This window comes from Rhinolophus ferrumequinum, chromosome 18, assembly GCF_004115265.2.
Source record: "Rhinolophus ferrumequinum isolate MPI-CBG mRhiFer1 chromosome 18, mRhiFer1_v1.p, whole genome shotgun sequence".
Taxonomy (NCBI): domain Eukaryota; kingdom Metazoa; phylum Chordata; class Mammalia; order Chiroptera; family Rhinolophidae; genus Rhinolophus; species Rhinolophus ferrumequinum.
Window position 1 is genome coordinate 32,696,300 of NC_046301.1, and position 19,511 is coordinate 32,715,810.

The 19,511-nt window shown below is 35.8% G+C and overlaps 1 pseudogene; it reads right to left on the reverse strand.

Annotated features, from left to right (window-relative positions):
* Positions 1–10,729: 10,729 nt before the first annotated feature.
* On the reverse strand, positions 10,730–12,844 carry LOC117038434 (FACT complex subunit SSRP1-like; annotated as a pseudogene).
* Between the last annotated feature and the right edge of the window lie 6,667 nt (positions 12,845–19,511).

Genomic DNA, 19,511 nt, shown 5'->3' on the forward strand with positions numbered 1-19,511 from the left:
ACAGTAAAAAATCCTTGCCTGTACCTTTTGACTCTATACTCCACACTTAGCATCCTCAGATTCAATTGACCACGGATAGAAAATAGTATTTTCCCTCTGCAGTTGAGAATCCTCAGTGAGGAAACCGCGGTTCAGAGAGTGGAAATGCTTGTTTTCAATTAAGGTTGATTGAGTCAGCTGATGCAAAACTGTGGTTACCAAGGGCCTGCCGTGTTGGGAAAAAAAAATGCACTTATAAGTGAGCCTGGGCAGCTTGAACCCATGTTGTTCAAGGGTCAACTGTATATGTAAGTACCAAAGGAAGATGATTCTCATGGTCACTCTGTGGCAGAGAGAGCTGCAGGGCTTATTTGCTTCCTTTTCGCCGTATCACACAACTTAAGTACATCTGCCAGCCTTCCCTGCCTTTAAATGGGGCCACGGTACTGAGTTCCGGTCAGTAGAATCCCGACAGAAGCAATAAATACTTTCAGAACTGGTACCTCAAACCAGGCTTGTGATCCTCACACTCCGTTTCTGTTTGTTTTCCAGCTAGATGAAGAGGATGCAGTCGAATAACATGCAGCCCTTTAAAGTGGTAAAACCACAGAAATTGAAGTCATGGAATCTTCAACTGACACCGTACAGAAGAGTCATCCCCCTCAAACGGCAGATGACTACAACAAAGGTAAGAAACAAACTTCTGTTGTTTTAAGGTATTAGTTGTTAGTTTGCATAATCTGATAAATGTAGCTGATTTAACCACAGAGGAATTAATTTGCTTTGGACGGTTTTGGATTGAAAAATAATTGCTTAAACCTGATATAATTCACACTAGAAATGTTGTAGTTGATAAAACTTCTGAGAAAGACCATTTTGTCTGAAATGCTCTTTGAATGGAGAAATTTGCAAAGTAATGAATTTATGGTATTGAAAAATTAATCTGGAGATGACAGACGTGTTTGGAATGGAAAGAAGATGGAGACTACGCAGGAGACAACGGTAAGCATATGTTTAGCTTTGTAAGAAAATGCCAAGCAATTTTTTAAAGTGCCTGTACTATTTTGCATTCACACCAGAAACAGGAGAGTTTCAGTTGTTCCATATTCTTGCTAGCATTTGTTATCATCAGCATTTTTAATTTTAGCCATTCTGGTGGGTGTTTAGTATCATTGTGATTTTCATTTGCATTTCCCTGGTAAATAATAATGTTGAACATCTTTTCATGTGTTTATTGATCATTCACATATGTTCTCTGGTGAACTGTCAGTTACATCTTGTCTTTTTATTTTACTGTAAGAGTTTTTTATATATGCTGGATACAAGTTCTTTATTAGATATGTGTTATGCAAATATTTTTTCCTAATCTGGCTTGTGTTTTCATTTCCTTATAGTGTCTTTCAAAGTGTAGATGTTTTTTGTTTTCATTATATCCATTTTATCAATTTATTCTTTTATGTCTTTTGCATTTTTGTGTCCTCTCTACGAAATCTTCACCTAACCTAAGGTCATAAAGATTTTCTTCTATGCTTTCTTTGGGAAGTTTCATAGACTTATCTTTTATGTTGTATGATGCATTTTGAGTTAATTTTTGTATGTGGTGTGAAGCAAAGGTTGAAGTTCATTTCCGTGTAAAAAAATGAGTATCTACTTGGTCCAGTACCACTTGTTGAAAAGACTTCGTATTTCCTGTTGAATTACCTTAAGTTTATTACATTTCTATGCTTCACTAATTTCACACTGTAGCTTTGTGATAATTCTTGGAATTGGGTAGTGCAAGTCATGGGATTTTGTTGTCCTTCTGAAAATTATTTGTGTATTCTGATTTCTTTGCATCCATATACATTTTTGAGTCAGCTTGTCAATTTCTACATAAAAGCCTGTTAGGATGTTGACTGATATCAGATGAACCTATTGATTAATTTACAGAGGATTGATTTCCTCACAATATTGAATTTTTATTTTGTGAACATAGTATATTTTTCAATTTATTTAATTTCTCTCAACAAAATCTTGAAATTTTCAGTGTACAGATTTTGCACTTAATTAGTTAAATTTATCCCTAAATATTTTATGTGTCTGATGCAGTATGTGATTTTTTAGTTAAAAAATTCAACTGCTAGATGCTTAAATATAGAAATACAATAGATTTTTGCATGTTAACATCATTTATTGTGACTGCTAAAGTCACTTGTTGCTAGTCGTGTTTTCCTAGAGTCCATAGGATTTTCTACCTTGACAATCATGTCACCTGCAAGGAGGGATTGAAAAATAATTGCTTAAACCTGATATAATTCGCTGATATAAACCTGATATATTTCTTCCTTTCCAATTTGTGTGCCTTTCCTTTCTTTCTTTTTCTTTTTTTGCCTTATTGTACTGGCTAAGATCTTCAGAATAATATTGAGTAGAAGTTCTGAGATTAGACATCCTCGTCTTGAGCTCAATGTTTAGGGGGAAAGCATTTGCTCTTTTACCATTAAATATAATGTTAGCTGTAGAATTTTTGTCGATGCCCTTTAGCAAGTTAGGGAAGTTTACTTTCATTTATACTTTGCTGAGAGTTTCTATCACACACTAATAACTTTTAATTTTGTCAAATGATTTTTCTTCATTTACTGAGGTGATAATATATTTTTTGGTAGTCTATTGATACAACAAATTATAGTTACTGATTTTCAAATGTTGAAACAAACCTCACATTTCTGGAATGAACTCTAGTTGTCATGATATGTTACTTTTAGTATATTTCTTGAATTGATTTGCTGAAATGTTATATAGAATTTTGTATCTGTATTAATGAGAGATATTGGTCTTTAGTGTTTTTTTCTTTGTTGTTGTTTTTTTTGTAAGGTCCTTGTCTGGTTTTAATATCAGTGTAATGGTGGAATCTTTAACTTTTGGAGGAGTTTGTGTATAATCAGTATCATTTCTTCCTTAAATGTTTTGTAGAATTCATTAGTGAAGCATTCTTCTTCCTTTTCTTCTCCTTCTTCTCCTTCTTCTCCTTCTTCAACTTCTTCTTCTTCTTCTTCTTCTTCTTCTTCTTCTTCTTCTTCTTCTTCTTCTTCTTCTTCTTCTTCTTCTTCTTCTTCTTCTTCTTCCTTCTCCTCCTCTTCCTCCTCCTCCTCCTCCTCTTCCTCCTCCTCCTCCTCCTCCTCTTCTTCCTTTTTCTTCTCATAGCATATTTTTGAGTGAGCTGTGGTAGTTTATGTCTTTTATGAAAACCATGTGTCATTTTCATTACTTATTTACTTGCTTGTCTCTTTGTTAGATTTTTATAGACTCTTTGAGGGAAGGGACCCTGCTTTTAATTTTTAAGGCTCTATATCTTAGTATGATGTCAGGCACATGGTAAATATTCAATAAATATTTCTTAAATAAATGAAGAGGTGGATAAATTTTTAGTAGAATCATGAGGAGTTTCATAAGCGAAAACCAGAAGTAGATCAAGAGGGATTGAGATGAAAGAGAAATAAGAAGCCCACTAAGAAAGAACAACACAAACATAGTCTGGAGGAGACAAGGGCAGGGTGCAATTAGGGAATGGCAGCGCGTGCATGTTGGGGTGTTGAAGTAGCTGCTAATCTCGATTAAGTAAATCAGAACTGAGCCAAAGGACTGAGGATCTTGGATATTGGTCTGTGTACGTTGGGAAACCATTGAAGATTTTTGAGAAGGGGAGTTCTAAGAACGGTTCTGTGTTTAAAGGGATGTTTCTGTGGTACAATGTGGGACTGATTAGAGAGGATAGAGACAAGAGGAAATGAAAGCAGTTAGGAAGGCTGCTGCAATACTACTTTAGTGAGTAATAATGGGGACTCAAACTAGCCATTCTATAGGTTTAAGGAAAAAAAATTTTTTTTCAAAAGTAGGATTCTTAAGATTTTTTCACCTGACATGAAAGATAATCTTGAGTTTGGGGGGATGGTAATGACATTAACTAGGATGCAATTACAAGTGAAAGGGCAGGTTTACTGCAGAGGGAAGCTTAACCACAATCAAATAGAGGGTTCTGGGACTCAAGAAAATTGATGATTTTGAAGCCACAGGAATACTAGTAAAAGTCAAAGCCACTGAATAAATGAGAAAAGTAGATGGGAAGAAGCCCTGTAAATGTGGGAAATCCTCTGTATGTGTAGAGAAAAAATACAAAGCTAATGAAGTTCTGGCAGAAGAAAGGAGGAGAGCCAAGAAAGCACAGATATGTGATTGTCTTTCAAGAAAGAGTTTCAAGAAAATGCTGATGACTGGGAGGTAGTATAGCAGAGTGACTGAGTCTAGAGCCAGGAGTCAGAAGGATTTCCTGTTGCACCTCTGCTTGATTGATATTTGTAGGCTGCATGACTTTGAGCAAGTTATATAATCTTTATTTGTAGAGTGAAGGCAATCTTATAACCTATCTCATAGGGATGTTGCAAAAAATAAATTAGAAATAATACCCTTAAAGTGCTTCTCACTTTGTGTGGCATATACTAAGCAATTGATACCATCTACTACTATCAACAGTAATAAAAGATGCTTCAGTTGTAAAGAATGTGGGAGAAGAGGATGTAAGACAAGGATTACATACCTGTCGGAACTACCCACTTGCAGATGTGGGGTTTTGAAGTCTTTTTGCAATATAGGTATCTTTATAATTCTTACCTGTACAGTGTTTGGATGAGGTGTATGTGTGTGCATGCCTGAATAAAAATAGTTAATTTTAAGTAGGTCTGATAATTACATGAAAAGGGATTCCAAGGACAATATCAAGAAGGCTACTATTTCTTCTAGTATGATTTATGAAGAAATGCCTTACAGAAATGAATCAAAAGCAGATGCATGATAATTTGGTTTCATTTCTTTGATGAAAATTACTTAGTGTTATTTTGTCACAGTGCAATATGCTTGTTTTTATTCCTTTAAAACAAATAAACAATTTAGATTTTGATCAGGATTTGAATTTAACCCATTTGGCTTATGAAACAAGTCATTAAATTAAAAAAAAAGGCCAGAGGTCTCTGAATTTTCATGTTCAAATACAATTTAAAGAATTAAGGATAATTTAGCATTTTGATTTATTATTTGATAGTCTATTCAAATCAACATTTAAAATGTTTTCTATGGAATTTGAAAAGGAGATTGTGAAATATCAGATACAATCTCAAAAGTCTGAGCACGGTTTTGAAAAACATATTTTAAATGTCATTGACTGTTAGGAAAATTGTTTTGGTCACAATACAGTAGCAAGCGTAATCGGCTACATAATATAGCACATACATAATTTACACACATGCATTATGGGTACAGGTTCCCTTTAGAGTGAATGCGCGTACAGCATCCTTAACTAGTAGAGCTTTAAGCTTTTCCACCTATTTTGTGATTTCTGCAAGTTAAACACAAGTGCTTACTTACCCTTCTTTTTGTTCGGATCCTCATTTATTTCAGCAGAACTAAATGAGTGACTTTTCTCCAAGGCATGAACATAATGCCTCCAGAGCTGAGATCCCTACTTCATTCTTCGGGATTAAAAAGATATAAACTAAAGCTATTTTTAACTTTCTTCTTTGCTAACCTATGAAGGCACAATAGCAGACCCTCCCTTTGATTACTGATGAGGGTCTACTGTGGTCATTGAATATTATACAATAAACTGTTTACATAGCAGCCCTTTTTACAGGTTTTAAATCTTCCCAAGCTGCCAGTTTCCAAAGCTGGGTCTGCCAGCTGGCAGACACAGAGGTGCTTGTGTTCTAGTTGATTGAGGTAATTAACAGCCCAAACTGTCAGAAGGTGACAGCAGGCAAAAAGTTCTTGCCCTGGGGTCACAGCTGGACTCCAACAACTTGCTCCTGATTTACCAGTAAAACTAATAATGTAAGTAATATTGGTATTAAATGATAAAATCAAGGGTCAGGCTGAAATTCTGGTTTGTACCACACATTCACAGGTAGCAAATTAGCAATAATGTCTTGCAGTTACTCTGCCCTGTTAAATAACCCCTGCTAAAATCAGCACGTGCCTGTTTTGGCAACAAGATGTGGATCTTGGTACAGTTAAAGAAGCAAATGGATGTCTTTCCCTTTGATTTCTTTCCATAAATGTACCTTCAGAGAACTGCCAGCAGTTTCTTATGACTGTAGAGAACACAGGAATAGAGGTATATGAGCAACTCATACTTACGGAATATTCACTGTGTACCAGCCACTGGACTGAGGGCATCTTTTAGCCGTTAGCATCGTTTCTTTTAATCCCTATGCCCATCCTAATGCTGCAGTACTGTAATACTTGTTAATTTTCGAAAAGGGAAATCGTGAAGCAGAGACATGAAGTAACTTCCTCAAATCACACAGCTAGGAGGTGGCAGAGTGGAATTGGAACCCACCTCATCTGTTTCTAAGGCCCAAATTCTCAGTGGCTCCATGGTATTGCCAGATTATAAATGGCCTTGAAGAATCTGGTGGATCACCAAATGATTTTTAGCAGAAGAATGATGTCTTTACACTTCCCTCTCCAACGGAGAGAATGTATTAGAGAGGCATCCATTGATGTGTGGAGATCATTTAGGAGCTTAATGGAACCTGGATGACAAATGATCGTTCAAGGGTTGACCTAAGTGGTAGTGCTAGGGACACACAGAGATGGAGATATTAGATATATAGGACTTACTCCCTCACGGGATGTGGAAGGGAAGACTGAAAAAAAGGATCTGGGTTTGGACACCTGACTAGAGGATGATGCATTAATTGCTGAATAAGCCAGTTGATAATTTGTAGAAAAAAGCCAGAACATAATTTTTGGTATCTTGATAAAATGTATGGTTTATATGATCATTGGGCAGCAATTGGGAGCAAATATATCTTCATTATAATATGATAACATTTAGTACATAACTCTATTAGGTAATAAAGTTTTTTTTTGTCCTGAGATGTTTATTCAACAGTGCTACTTAATAATAAGACACGTGGGCAATGACCAAACACAGATGGCCACTAGAATTTCACAGCCTGCTGAACTATCTTTCAAAGTTCCCATCACCTAAAGTTTTTTTCAGTTTATAATCCCCAGTAATACCTCTCCCTTGAGGATATCTGTGAAAGTTTGTTGGGGATTATTTTTGCAGAATTAGAATTGCCCAATATTTTGTTAATTTATAGTTTGACAAACATGTCAAAATAAATATTGGCTTTTACAGTTAGGCTAGAGAGGCACTTTTCTATTTAAAAAGTGAGGCTTTTCAAGTAACTATTCACTGGCACTTGTCAAATATGGTATTTGTTTAGAACATAACTTTCTTGTGAACATTTATGTCTCTGTGATTCAGTCTTGACTGAGTTATAATATTCTCCTTATTAGGCTTCTTGAGAAAATGTCGTAGGTAAAGAAGATAGCGGTTTAGCTACTTCATGTGCTTTCATATGGAACAGTGATTCTAGATAGTTCTGTAATAAGATTTCTTTCCATTGCTTTTATATTCTCTAGGCATTTTGGGTTTTAAAAATATTTCTACCAAGCTTTATTATCGTTATAACATTTTTTTTCATTTTTATATCAGAGTTTCTGATCAGTGTGAGATAACCAATGCCACCCAATGAGTCAATAAAATTCCAGTTTAAATTAAGGAAACATGATATTAGGGTTAACCTGTGAAACTTCATCTTAGTTAAATGTAATATTTCAATTAAAAATATTAACAATGATACAACAGTTTTTATCAGTTAGAATTCAATTTGGTTGACCTTAATAAGGCACAGAATTATAGTGCCTTTAAAATAGGTTTATTTCTCTTTTACTTAATATCCCCAAGGATTCTAGGGCTGGTATGACAACTCTCCTCCATGAAGTTCTAAGGCAGCTGTACTCACTACACCATCATCCCTCGGTGTGGTAAGCTGTTAAGGGCCCCCTCGCCCCTGAAAGTATCATATCCTAATAGCTGGAACTTTAAATGTTACCTTATTTTGGAAAAATGTCTGCATATGTGATTCAGGTAAGGATATTGAGATGGGGATATTATGTCAGATTATTCAGGTGGGTCCTAAATGCCATCACTTGTATCCTTACAAACGGAGGCAGAGGGATATACATACAGAGGAAAAGGTGATGTGAAAGCTGAGCAGAGAGAGATATGAGGATGATGGTTTTGAAAATATTTTAAACTCAATAGTAATGAAGATATAATATATGAATACTTTGTTGGAAAATGAGACAGAAATTTATAACACTCTGTAAAGATAAACAGACTAATAAATTATCTCAAGTATATATTGTAAGCAGTTGTGAATAGCACAACAGATCAAACACAAAGAAAGTTGAAGGGTAGGAAATAAAAAGAACAGTGATCTATAAACTAATTTCTGTTTGGAAAGAATAATAAAATTGATAAACATCTGGAAAGAGTGATAAAAGAAAAAAGAGAATTACTAACGTTGGAATGGAAAAAGAATGGTCATTACAGATTTCACAGACATCTTAATCATCATAAGAGAACATTACAAACATTTCCATTAAAGTAAGTTTTAAAATTTGGATTAAATGGGATACTTCCTAGAAGAACATAAGCCATCAAAACTGAAACAAAAATATTTGAAAATCTGAATAGCACTATATGGAAGTTGAATCCATAGTTAAAAACTTCTCTACAAAAATATTTCCAAGACTAATCGTCTTTACTGGTTGGTGAGTTTTGTCAAGCATTTAAGAAAGACAATATTAACACATTGTTCAAACAATAAAAAAAAGAGAGAGAGAATTTTTTCCTACCTGTTCCATGAAGCCAGCCTAATTTTAATACCAAAATCCTGACAAGACATCACAAAACAACAAAATTACAAGCCAATCTCTTATGAACATAGGTGCAAAATTCCTTAACAAAATATTATCAGTCAGGCAGGCATTATATGCTTATTTCATTGTTGGAGAAACTGAAACTCAGATTGGTTAACAATTACCTGAATTTACATAGCTAATAAAGCCACATGTAAACTGAGGTCTAACCAGTAATAAGCCTGAGTACACAATTTTCACAGGCATTAGGTGCCTTGGACATACACTTTCTAAAATAAGTTGTGTCCCCGAGCAGTGCAAATTAACCTCCCTTTTTTGCTCCCTTAGCATTTTATGTATGTCTACATTATAGCATTTATCACACTTTTTAAAATGTTTGTCTGTGCTGTCTTTTCCACACCTTCTCACCCTTTCATAGTTGTACAAAAACTTTGTTAGGAACTGTCCTTTATCTTGTTCATTTTTGTATCTTATTTTTGACCCAGAGGAGTACTGAAGTAATATTAAATAAATGAATGAATGCCTAGATAAGAGAAAGGTTTTAATAGGACACAAAATGCACTAACCATTTAGGAAAAGATTGAAAAATCTGGCTACATCAATATTAGGGAACTTCATTCGTGTAAAGACACAATTAAGATAGTAGTACAGAAATTCCCAGGTGACAAAATATTTTAGCTCTTTCAATATCTTGGTAGAAATTCATGTTGCTTTAAGATTTATGTAGCTATTAAGTCTTAACCCAGCCACAACATTTAATTAATTACCAGATGATAGATTCCATTACAAAGATGATATTTCTTTTGCCAGAGACTCTTCATGAAATTGTTCCCTCAGTCTAAAAAGAATAATATATTCATTTCTACTGGGGCATCATTACCATTTTAATTTAAGTTAATATGCCTTTAACTTTATTAATGCTTCCATTGTCATGATCTCTTCTTTCATTGTGCTTTTATTTCAGAAAAAAAAATATAGTTCTTAGTGTAAGAAACATGTTTTAGTTATTTCCTCTGTGATAGAAATTTGAAGTTTTTATTAAAATTATTAGCTATTGTGTGACTACTTAGTAATTTATGACTATTCCTATTACAAACTTTAAACTTTGCTGTCTTAAATAAAGTTGTGAGTGGAAGAGTAGCTTCAAATATTTAGGCATCTATTTTCTAAATTCCTATACATAGGCTTTATTTGGTTTTAATAAAACTAATCGGCAATATTTTCCGTGTGTGTGTGTGTGTGTGTGTGTGTGTGTGTGTGTGTGTGAGAGACTTGGTAAAGAGGAACAGAAAGGAACACTATTTATTTATTTATTGAGTCATACCAAGATCTTTCCCATATGTTATTTTGTTAATTATCCAAACAGTGTGGCTGTAGGCATTATAACCTAATTGCTAAGATGAAAAATTTGAGGCTTAGAAGATTTAAGTTTCTTGCCCAAAGTCATAAGCTATTAAGTGGTGGAGCCTGATTTTAAAGCCATAGATGTGTCACCTCATGCCAATGAATCTGCTTTCGTTCAGGACCTTCATTTGTCAAAGCTCCATGGACTTTTTGTCATTAACCTCCATTTTGCCATTATCTGCTATCTTTCTCTACCAATCTGTAGTACTTAGCAAAATGGATCCCTCTTTCGTTCTTCTCCCCACCAAAACTCAGTACCCTTTATTAAATGTCGATTTTTTTTTACAGACTAGAAATACAAAAGTAGAAATAGGCCCCAGTTAGAAGCTTCAGGCCTGACCTTACATGACCTGTGCTGCAGCAACTTGAACAAGACAAGAAGCACCTATTTTCTTTAGACTGGGAATGTAGAAGGAGGTGTTGGATTCTGCCTTAACCTGCCTCCCATGCAGTCTCTCCCAAGTTATAGAGAGTCATCCATATGAAATAGCATAGTAAGACGCCTTTCCTGCTACCTCAGTGACGTGCTTATCACCAGGAAATCTTGTTTAGGTGGCACAGAATCCAAGGACTATGTTTAACGTGAGGAGAAACTGATACCAAAACATGGATGAGGAGACTGAAGGTGTGACAGGGCAAGTACAAGGAGAGAAAAATTTCCTCCTCTACTCATTGGATCCTGAAACCCAGTCCCCTGACCTGGGGGAGTACTGACTAGTTCCTCTTCTTCAGAGTCCTCGTTCTGCTTTGTTTTTGTTCTTCTTCTTTTTTGAAGAACTATCATCATAGGACACAAACTATCCTCTTGACGCTCTCACTTAGCTACCTTGAGAATGATTTGAATGATGAGCCCCTAGAAGGTATTGATTTCTTTTCCATCTTTACCTTTATTTCCCATTTCTTTGACTTGTTCCTCTTAGAAGAATTCCTCTACCCACCTTTATATTCTTTCATGGATTTTTGATATTCTCTGTTGGTATCCTCAGCCTTGCAATCTCACTCCCCCTTTCTTTTCTGGGCATTCCCTTCCAGGTACTGTCTGCCTTCTTGAAAAGATTTGTGATACTGATGCCCAGATGGTCTGACTTGATCTTCTCTCAGCTAGGTTGAGCCACACGTGCACAGACATGGGCCTCTTGGAGACAGTGGGGTCTCTGCCCTTCTCCACCTCCACAAGCTTCCTGTGACCGTTGTGCTTCTTGGCCATCTGACCTTTTGCAGCTGTTTCCTCCGTCTCACTCCAATCACCGTCATCCTCAATACTATAGGAGCTGGCAGAGGCATTGCTGTCAAACTTCTCTGCCATTTTTACCTCCTCTTCACCTGAGTTGAATGACTTATGGTTTCTTTTCCTGAGTCATCACTGGTGGCATTCTCGAAGTAGGCATCCTTTTTCTGTTCAAAGGAGGCATCATGCTCACCTTCATCAGAGTTAGAACCCTATTTGTTGTAGTTCGGGTTCATCTCGTTTTTCAATACTCAGTTTTTGATGTGGAACTTTTTTGCATTGAAAAAATCAGTTTCACATACTTCTCCCTCCCAATGTTGCTGACTGCTATACTGAGTGCCCTGCTTGGTCTCAATATCAACATGAAAGAAATAAGTGGTGGGGGTGCCACAGGCAAAGTTAACGAAGGCAAGCTCATGGATGAGTGTGCGTGGCTTGTGAATATAGATGAAGCCCTGCTCCAGTAGGTATAGCAGTCCTGAGCTTACCGTGTAGGAGCAGGTGACACTGGGCACCTGAGTACCCTAGGGAGTTGCCTGGGACTGTGATCTTGTGGTTCACCAGCACTTTCTTACCTGGCCAACCATCTCTTGGAAGGATCCTGACATGGTCTTATTGTATGCCTATCAAAGTACATCTCCATCTTTTCCTTGTTCATAGTGGGAGGCAAGGAAATGTCCTCGTCCTTGGAGAAAAGGAGAATGAGGACGTGCTAACAGGTTGGGCCCTGATTGATTGATTTGGGGATTCAGGCTGATCACAAAAATCATCTGGGGCTGGTTTTTATGGGAGAGCAAAAAGAGATTAAGTACTAAGGTATATAGGGCATCTTGTAGTAAAAGGTCTTGCCATGCAGGTGTAGCAAGGTGGAGGTAGATCTGAATGTTCTAACAATCAAGGGAAGTCAGACACTGAAGTTCCCAGAAGATGCATCTCCAATGGTTTAGATTATGTCCTCTTAGGACAGCACACACTAGGCGAATGCTTCAACCAGCTCTACACCATCCTCTAGATTGGGAGGATGAGAGAGATATGGGCATTGGATGGAATTCCAATGTCACCTCTGTGGTACACTGGGACATATTGCTAGTCACCAATGTCAAAGGAAGCACCAATCCACAAAACTTCACTGTCCCCCAATTTCAGCCCTTCACATATAGGACTTTCTCCATTAGCAACACAATAACGAGTTTTGAAGAAATCAGAGAATTTATCAAATTCAGATTCTCATAAGCTATCATACTTGTTGTCATGGTTGTTCTTTGTGTGAAGTTTATTTAAGTCTGTGACCCAGAAATGCACTGTGCTAGATGCCTTCTTTCAATACTCCAGCATGCATGTTGTGCACTTTGTCCATCTTGCTATTCTTTAAGATGATGCCCAAGCGGCTAAATCTCAGCCAACCATCATTCATGGCGACTTTTACCTCCTGGTAGACATCTTGAATGCCAGTGTCTCTGCCATGAGAACCCAGATTTGCCTTATTTGTTCACCACTTCTTAACATTTAGCACAGTGCCTATTTTGCACTCAGTAAATGTTTGTGGAATAAATTAAAGAATTACTGGATGCATGCTTTTCACAGTACACCTTGGTATGGGCCATGCATAGGTTTATGTAACATCTATGCCTATGTAAAATTCAACAAGATTTTACTGATAACAAATATTGTTTCTATAAATGACACCAATATTTACCCAATCACCCACACAAAAAACTAGGCACTTCCCATTTCTGGTTCCACATGTAAAGAACTTGGAAGTCACCAGAACTTGGAAGAACTTGGAAGTCAAGTTCAGTTAAGTAATAACGTAAACAGACTGAAAAATCAACAGCTCTTCTAGAATCCAAAAGATAGATGAGAACTCAAAGTCTTTAAGATTGGAAAAACAGACAGGCAAATACAGGGAGTCACAGCTTACTGGAGCAGATTCATGTGCAGAAATAGCCATGGGAACCACGTATTATCAGAACCTAATCAACTTAAGGAAAGGAAAAAACTGAACTCCAGTAAGCTCTAGCTTTCCACAGGGGAGAAGGAAAATATCCCCATCCAGCCCACTCTAGCCATCTTTGAGAAAAATACTTGTGAAGTTCATAGTGCAGAGGCATTGGCTTTCTAAAAGACTGAGACCTAACCATAGGACTATAAAACATTTCCTCTCTCCCTACACCTTACCACTACATCACTAACGGCCTATTTACAGCAATTCTTTTTACCCATTACATCATGTCTAGCTATCAAGGAAAAATTACAAGGCATACCAAAAGGCAAAACCCCCCACAATTTGAAAAGATAGAGCAAACATCAGAACCAGACACGGCAGGGATCTTGGAATTATCAGACCAGGAATTTAAAACAACTATGATTAATATGTTAAAGGCTCTAAATGGATAAAGTAGATAGCATACAAGAACAGATGGGCAATGTAACCAGAGCGATGGAAATCTTAAGAACCAAAGAGAAATGTCATTTTATATATATATATATATATATATATATATATATATATATATATATATATATCATAACGGAAATGAAAAGTGCCTTTGATGGGCTTCTTAGTAGATTGGACATGAAGTAGACAAATAGTAGTAGTAATAGTAGTAGTAGTAGTAGTAGTAGTAGTAGTAGTAGTAGTAGTAGTAGAAGACAAGAAGAAATCTCAGGAGAAATTTTAAAATATTTTGAACTAAATGAAAACACAACTTACCAAAATTTGTGGCATGTAGCAGAAGCAGTTCTTAGAGGGGAATTTATAGCATTGAATGCATATATTAGAAAAGAAGAAAGATCTAAAATGAATAACCTAAGTTTCTATTTCAGGAAATTAGAAAAAGAAGAGCAAATTAAATCCAGAGTAAGCAGATGAAATAATAAGCAAGAAATCAATGAAATTGAAAACAGGAAATGATAAAATCAACAAAACCAAACACTGGTTCTTTGGAAATATCAATAAAGAAAAATAGAGAGAGGCTACAGGTTACTATAATGAGAAATGAAAGAAGGAACATCACTACAGATCTCTTGGACACTAAACATACAAACCAAGGCATAGTATGAAGAACCTTATGTCCACAAACTGATAACCTAGATGAAATGGACCAATTCCTTGAAAGACACAAAATGCCAAAACTCACACAAGAAAAAAGAGAAAATCTGGATAGGCCTATATCTATTAAAGAATTTGAGTCAGTAATTAATAATTAAAACAGAAAGCACCGGACCCAGATAGATTCACTTTTGAATTCTACTAAACATTTAAGGAAGAAATTATACCAATTCCCTATGATTTCTTTCAGAGGATAGAAGCATAGAGAATACTTCCTAACTCATGATGCTATCATTACCCTAATACCAAAACCAGACAAAGACATTACAAGAAAAGAAAACTACAGATGAATTTCTGTTATGATCATTGATGTAAAAATCCTCAACAAAATACCAGCAAATCAAATCCAACAATGTATAACAAGAATTATACACCATGACCAAGTGGGATTTGTCCCAGGTATACAAAGCTGGTTCAACATTTAATTCATGTAATGCACCACAGAAACAGGATAAAAAAGGAAAAATCACATGATCATATGAGTAGGTGCAAGAAAAGTATTTGACAAGATCCAACACCCATTCACAATTAAACTCTAGGTAAAATAGGAATAGAGGGGGAACTTCCTCAACTTGATAAAGAATAGCTACAGAAAACCTGTAACTTTTTAATGATGAGAAACTTGAAGCTTCCACACTAAGATCAGGAACAAGGCAAGGATGTCCCGTCCCCTATCACGACTACTTTTCTTTTTTTTTTTTTAATTAAAATTTATTGGAGTGACAATTGTTAGTAAAGTTACATAGATTTCAGGTGTATAATTCTGTATTACATCATCTATATATCACATTGTGTATTCACTACCCAGACTCAGTTCTCCTTCCATCACCATATATTTGATTCCCTTTACCCTCATTTACCACCCTCCTCCCTCTTACCCTCTGGTAACCACGAAATTATTGTCTGTGTCTATGAGTTTTTGTTTCTCTTGTTCTTTTGTTGTTTTTGGTTTATATACCACATATCAGTGAAATCATATGGTTCTCTGCTTTTTCTGTCTGACTTATTTCTCTTAGCATTATAATCTCAAGATCCATTCATGTTGTCACAAATGGTCCTATTTCAGCTTTTCTTACCGCCGAATAGTAAGTATTCCATTGTGTATATATACCACAACTTCTTTATCCATTCATTGATCGAAGGACATTTTGGTTGTTTCCATGTCTTGGCCACCATAAATAAAGCTGCAATGAACATTGGAGCACATATGTCTTTATGGATAAATGTTTTCAATTTTTTTTGGTAGATATCCAGGAGAGGGATTGCTGGGTCATACGGTAATTCTATTCATAATTTTTTGAGGAACCTCCACACTGCCTTCCATAGCGGCTGCACCAGTCTGCATTCCCACCAACAGTGTATGAGGGTTCCTTTTTCTCCACAGCCTCTCCAACACTTGTTACTATTTGTCTTGTTGATGATAGCCATTCTAGCTGGGGTGAGGTGATATCTCATTGTGGTTTTTATTTGCATTTCTCTGATGATTAGTGATGTTGAGCATTTTTTCATATGTCTATTTGCCATTTGTATGTCCTCTTTGGAGAAATGTCTCTTCAGGTCCTCTGCCCATTTTTCAATTGGGTTGTTTGTTTTTTTGTTGTTGAGTTGCATGAGTTCCTTGTATATTTTGGATATTAGCCCCTTATCGGAGGCACTGTTTGCAAAAATCTTCTCCCATTCATTTGGTTGTCTCTTTATTTTGTCGATGGTTTCTTTTGCTGTGCAGAAGCTTTTAAGTTTGATACAGTCAAATTCATTTATTTTACCTTTTACTTCCCTTGCATTTGGAGTCAAAATCATAAACCACTCTTTGACCCCAAGGTCCATAAGTTTAGTACCTATGTTTTCTTCTATGCAGTTTATTGTTTCAGGTCTTATACTTAAGTCTTTGATCCATTTTGAGTTAATTTTGGTACATGGTGATAGATAGTAGTCCAGTTTCATTCTTTTGCACAAGGCTTTCCAATTCTCCCAGCATCATTTATTGAATAGGCTGTCTTTTCTCCATTGTATGCTTTTGCTTCTTTGTCAAAAATTATCTGTCCATATATATGTGGTTTTATGTCTGAGTTCTCAATTCTATTCCATTGGTCTACGTGTCTGTTTTTCTGCCAATACCATGCTGTTTTGATTATTGTAGCTCTGTAGTACAAGCTAAAGTCAGGGAGTGTGATACCTCCAGTATTGTTCTTTTTTCTTACGATTGCTTTGGCTATTCGGGGTCTTTCTTGGTTCCAAACAAATCTGATGATTTTTTGTTCTATTTCTTTAAAAAATGTCATTGGGATTTTGATGGGGATTGCATTAAATCTGTATATTGCTCTGGGTAATATGGCCATTTTAACTATGTTGATTCTTCCAATCCATGAGCACGGAATGTCTTTCCATTTCTTTGTGTCTTCTTCAATTTCTTTTAAAAATGTCTTGTAGTTTTCAACATATGGGTCTTTCACATCCTTGGTTAAGTTTATTCCTAGGTATTTTATTCTTTTTGCTGCAATTGCAAAAGGAATTTTCTTTTTCTTTTTCTGAGATTTCATTGTTAGTATATAGGAATTCAATGGACTTTTGTATGTTGATTTTGTAGCCAGCAACTTTACTGTATTTGTTGTTTCTAATAGCTTTTTGGTGGAGTCTTTAGGGTTTTCTATATATAGCATCATGCCATCTGCAAAGAGGGACAATTTAATTTCTTCATTCCCAATTTGGATGGCTTTTATTTCTTTCTCTTGCCTGATTGCTCTGGCGAGGACTTCCAACACTATGTTGAAAAGCAGAGGTGATAGGGGACAGCCCAGTCGTGTTCCTGAATGTAGAGCAAAGGGCTTCAGTTTTTCACCATTGATTATGAGATTAGCTGAGGGTTTGTTATATATGGCCTTTATTATGTTAAGGTATTTTCCTTCTATACCTATTTTATTAAGTGTTTTAATCATAAATGGATGTTGTATCTTGTCGAATAATTTTTCTGCATCAATTGATATAATCATATGATTTTTGTCCATTATTTTGTTTATGTGATGTATCACATTGATGGACTTGCGTATGTGGAACCATCCTTGTGCCCTGGGACGAACCCCACTTGGTCGTGATGAATACTCTTTTTAATGCACTGCTGCATTTGATTTGCTAGAATTTTGTTTAGGATTTTTGTATCTGTATTCATCAGAGATATTGATCTGTAGTTCTCTTTTTTTTGTGTTGTCCTTACCAGGTTTTGATATCAGGGTAATGTTGGCCTCATAAAATGAGTTAGGGTGTATTGTCTCTTCTTCAACTTTTTGGAAGAGTTTGAACAGGATTGGTAGTAGATCCTCTTTGCAGGTTTGGTAGAATTCACTGGTGAAGGCATCTGGTCCCAGACTTGTTTTTGGGAAGCTTTTGGATGACTGCTTCAATTTCGTTACTGGTAATTTGTCTATTTAGATTTTCCAGTTCTTCATGGTTCAGCCTAGGAAGGCTATATGTTTTTAAGAACTTTTCCATTTCTTCTAGGTTATTGAATTTGGTGGCATATAGTTCTTCATAGTATTCTTGGATGATCCTTTGTATTTCTGTGGCATTCGTAATAACTTCCCCTTTTTCATTTCTGATTTTGTTTATTAGTGTCTTCTCTCTTTTTATCTTAGTGAGTCTAGTCAAGGGTTTGTCAATTTTGTTAATATTTTCAAAGAACCAGCTCTTAGTCACATTAATTTTTTCTATTGTCTTTTTGTTCTCTATTTCATTTAGTTCTGCTCTGATTTTTATTATTTCCTTTCTTCTGCTGCCCTTGGGTTTCATTTGTTCTTCTTTTTCTAGTTCTTTAAGGTGTAACGTAAGGTTGTCTATTTGGGATTTTTCTTGTTTCTTGAGATAGGCCTGTAATGATATAAATTTCCCTCTTAAAACTGCTTTCACTGCATCCCAAAAATTTTGGTAGGATGTATTTTCATTATCATTTGTTTCTATGTATCTTTTGATTTCTCCTCTAATTTCTTCTTTGACCCGGTCATTCTTTAAAAGTATGTTGTTTAATTTCCATGTATTTGTGGTTTTCCCTGCTTTCTTTTTCCAGTTGATATCCAATTTGAAAGCCTTGTGGTCAAAGAATATACTTTGTATGATTTCAATCTTCTTAAATTTGCTGAGGTTAGTTTTATGTCCCAATATATGGTCTATCCTTGAGAATGTTCCATGTACACTAGAAAAAAATGTATAGTCTGATGTTTTAGGATGAAGTGCTCTATAAATGTCAATTATGTCCATTTCATCTAATGTGTCATTTAGGGCTGTTATCTCATTATTTATTTGCTGTTTGGATGATCCATCAGTAGCTGTCAATGACATATTTAGGTCCCCTCGTATAATTGTGTTTTGGTCAATTTCTCCCTTTAGTTCTGTTAGAAGTTGCTTGGTATCTTTCGGTGCCCCTCAATATTTGGGGGCACAAATATTGATGACTCTTATGTCTTCTTCTATAGTCCCCTTTACCATTATGAAATGTCCATCTTTGTCTCTTGTTACCGTTTTCACCCTGAAGTCTATTTCATCTGATATCAGTATAGCTACACCTGGTTTTCTCTGGATACAATTTGCTTGGAGTGTTAATTTCCACCCTTTTACTTTGAGTCTATGCTTGTCCTTGTAGCTGAGATGCGTCTCTTGGAGACAGCATATGGTTGGGTTTAGTTTTTTGATCCAGTCTGCTATTCTGTGCTTTTTATTGTTGAGTTCAGTCCATTTACATTTAGGGTGATTATTGATATGTGAGGATTTCCTGTCATTCTATCTTTAGTTTTCTGGTAAGGCTGTGTCTCCATTGTTTCTTTGTCATTTTGTTGTTGTCTATTATTTCTGGGTGGTGGTATTCTATGATGTTTCCCTCTGTTTCTTCTTTTATTACAGTATATATTTCAGTTCTGGATTTTTTTTGAGTGGTTACCCTTAAGTTTATGTAAAAAAAAGTTTGATATTTAGAGTATTCCATTTTCTTCAGCATGCTTACTTTCTCCATTCCCATATTCCGGTTCAGACCTT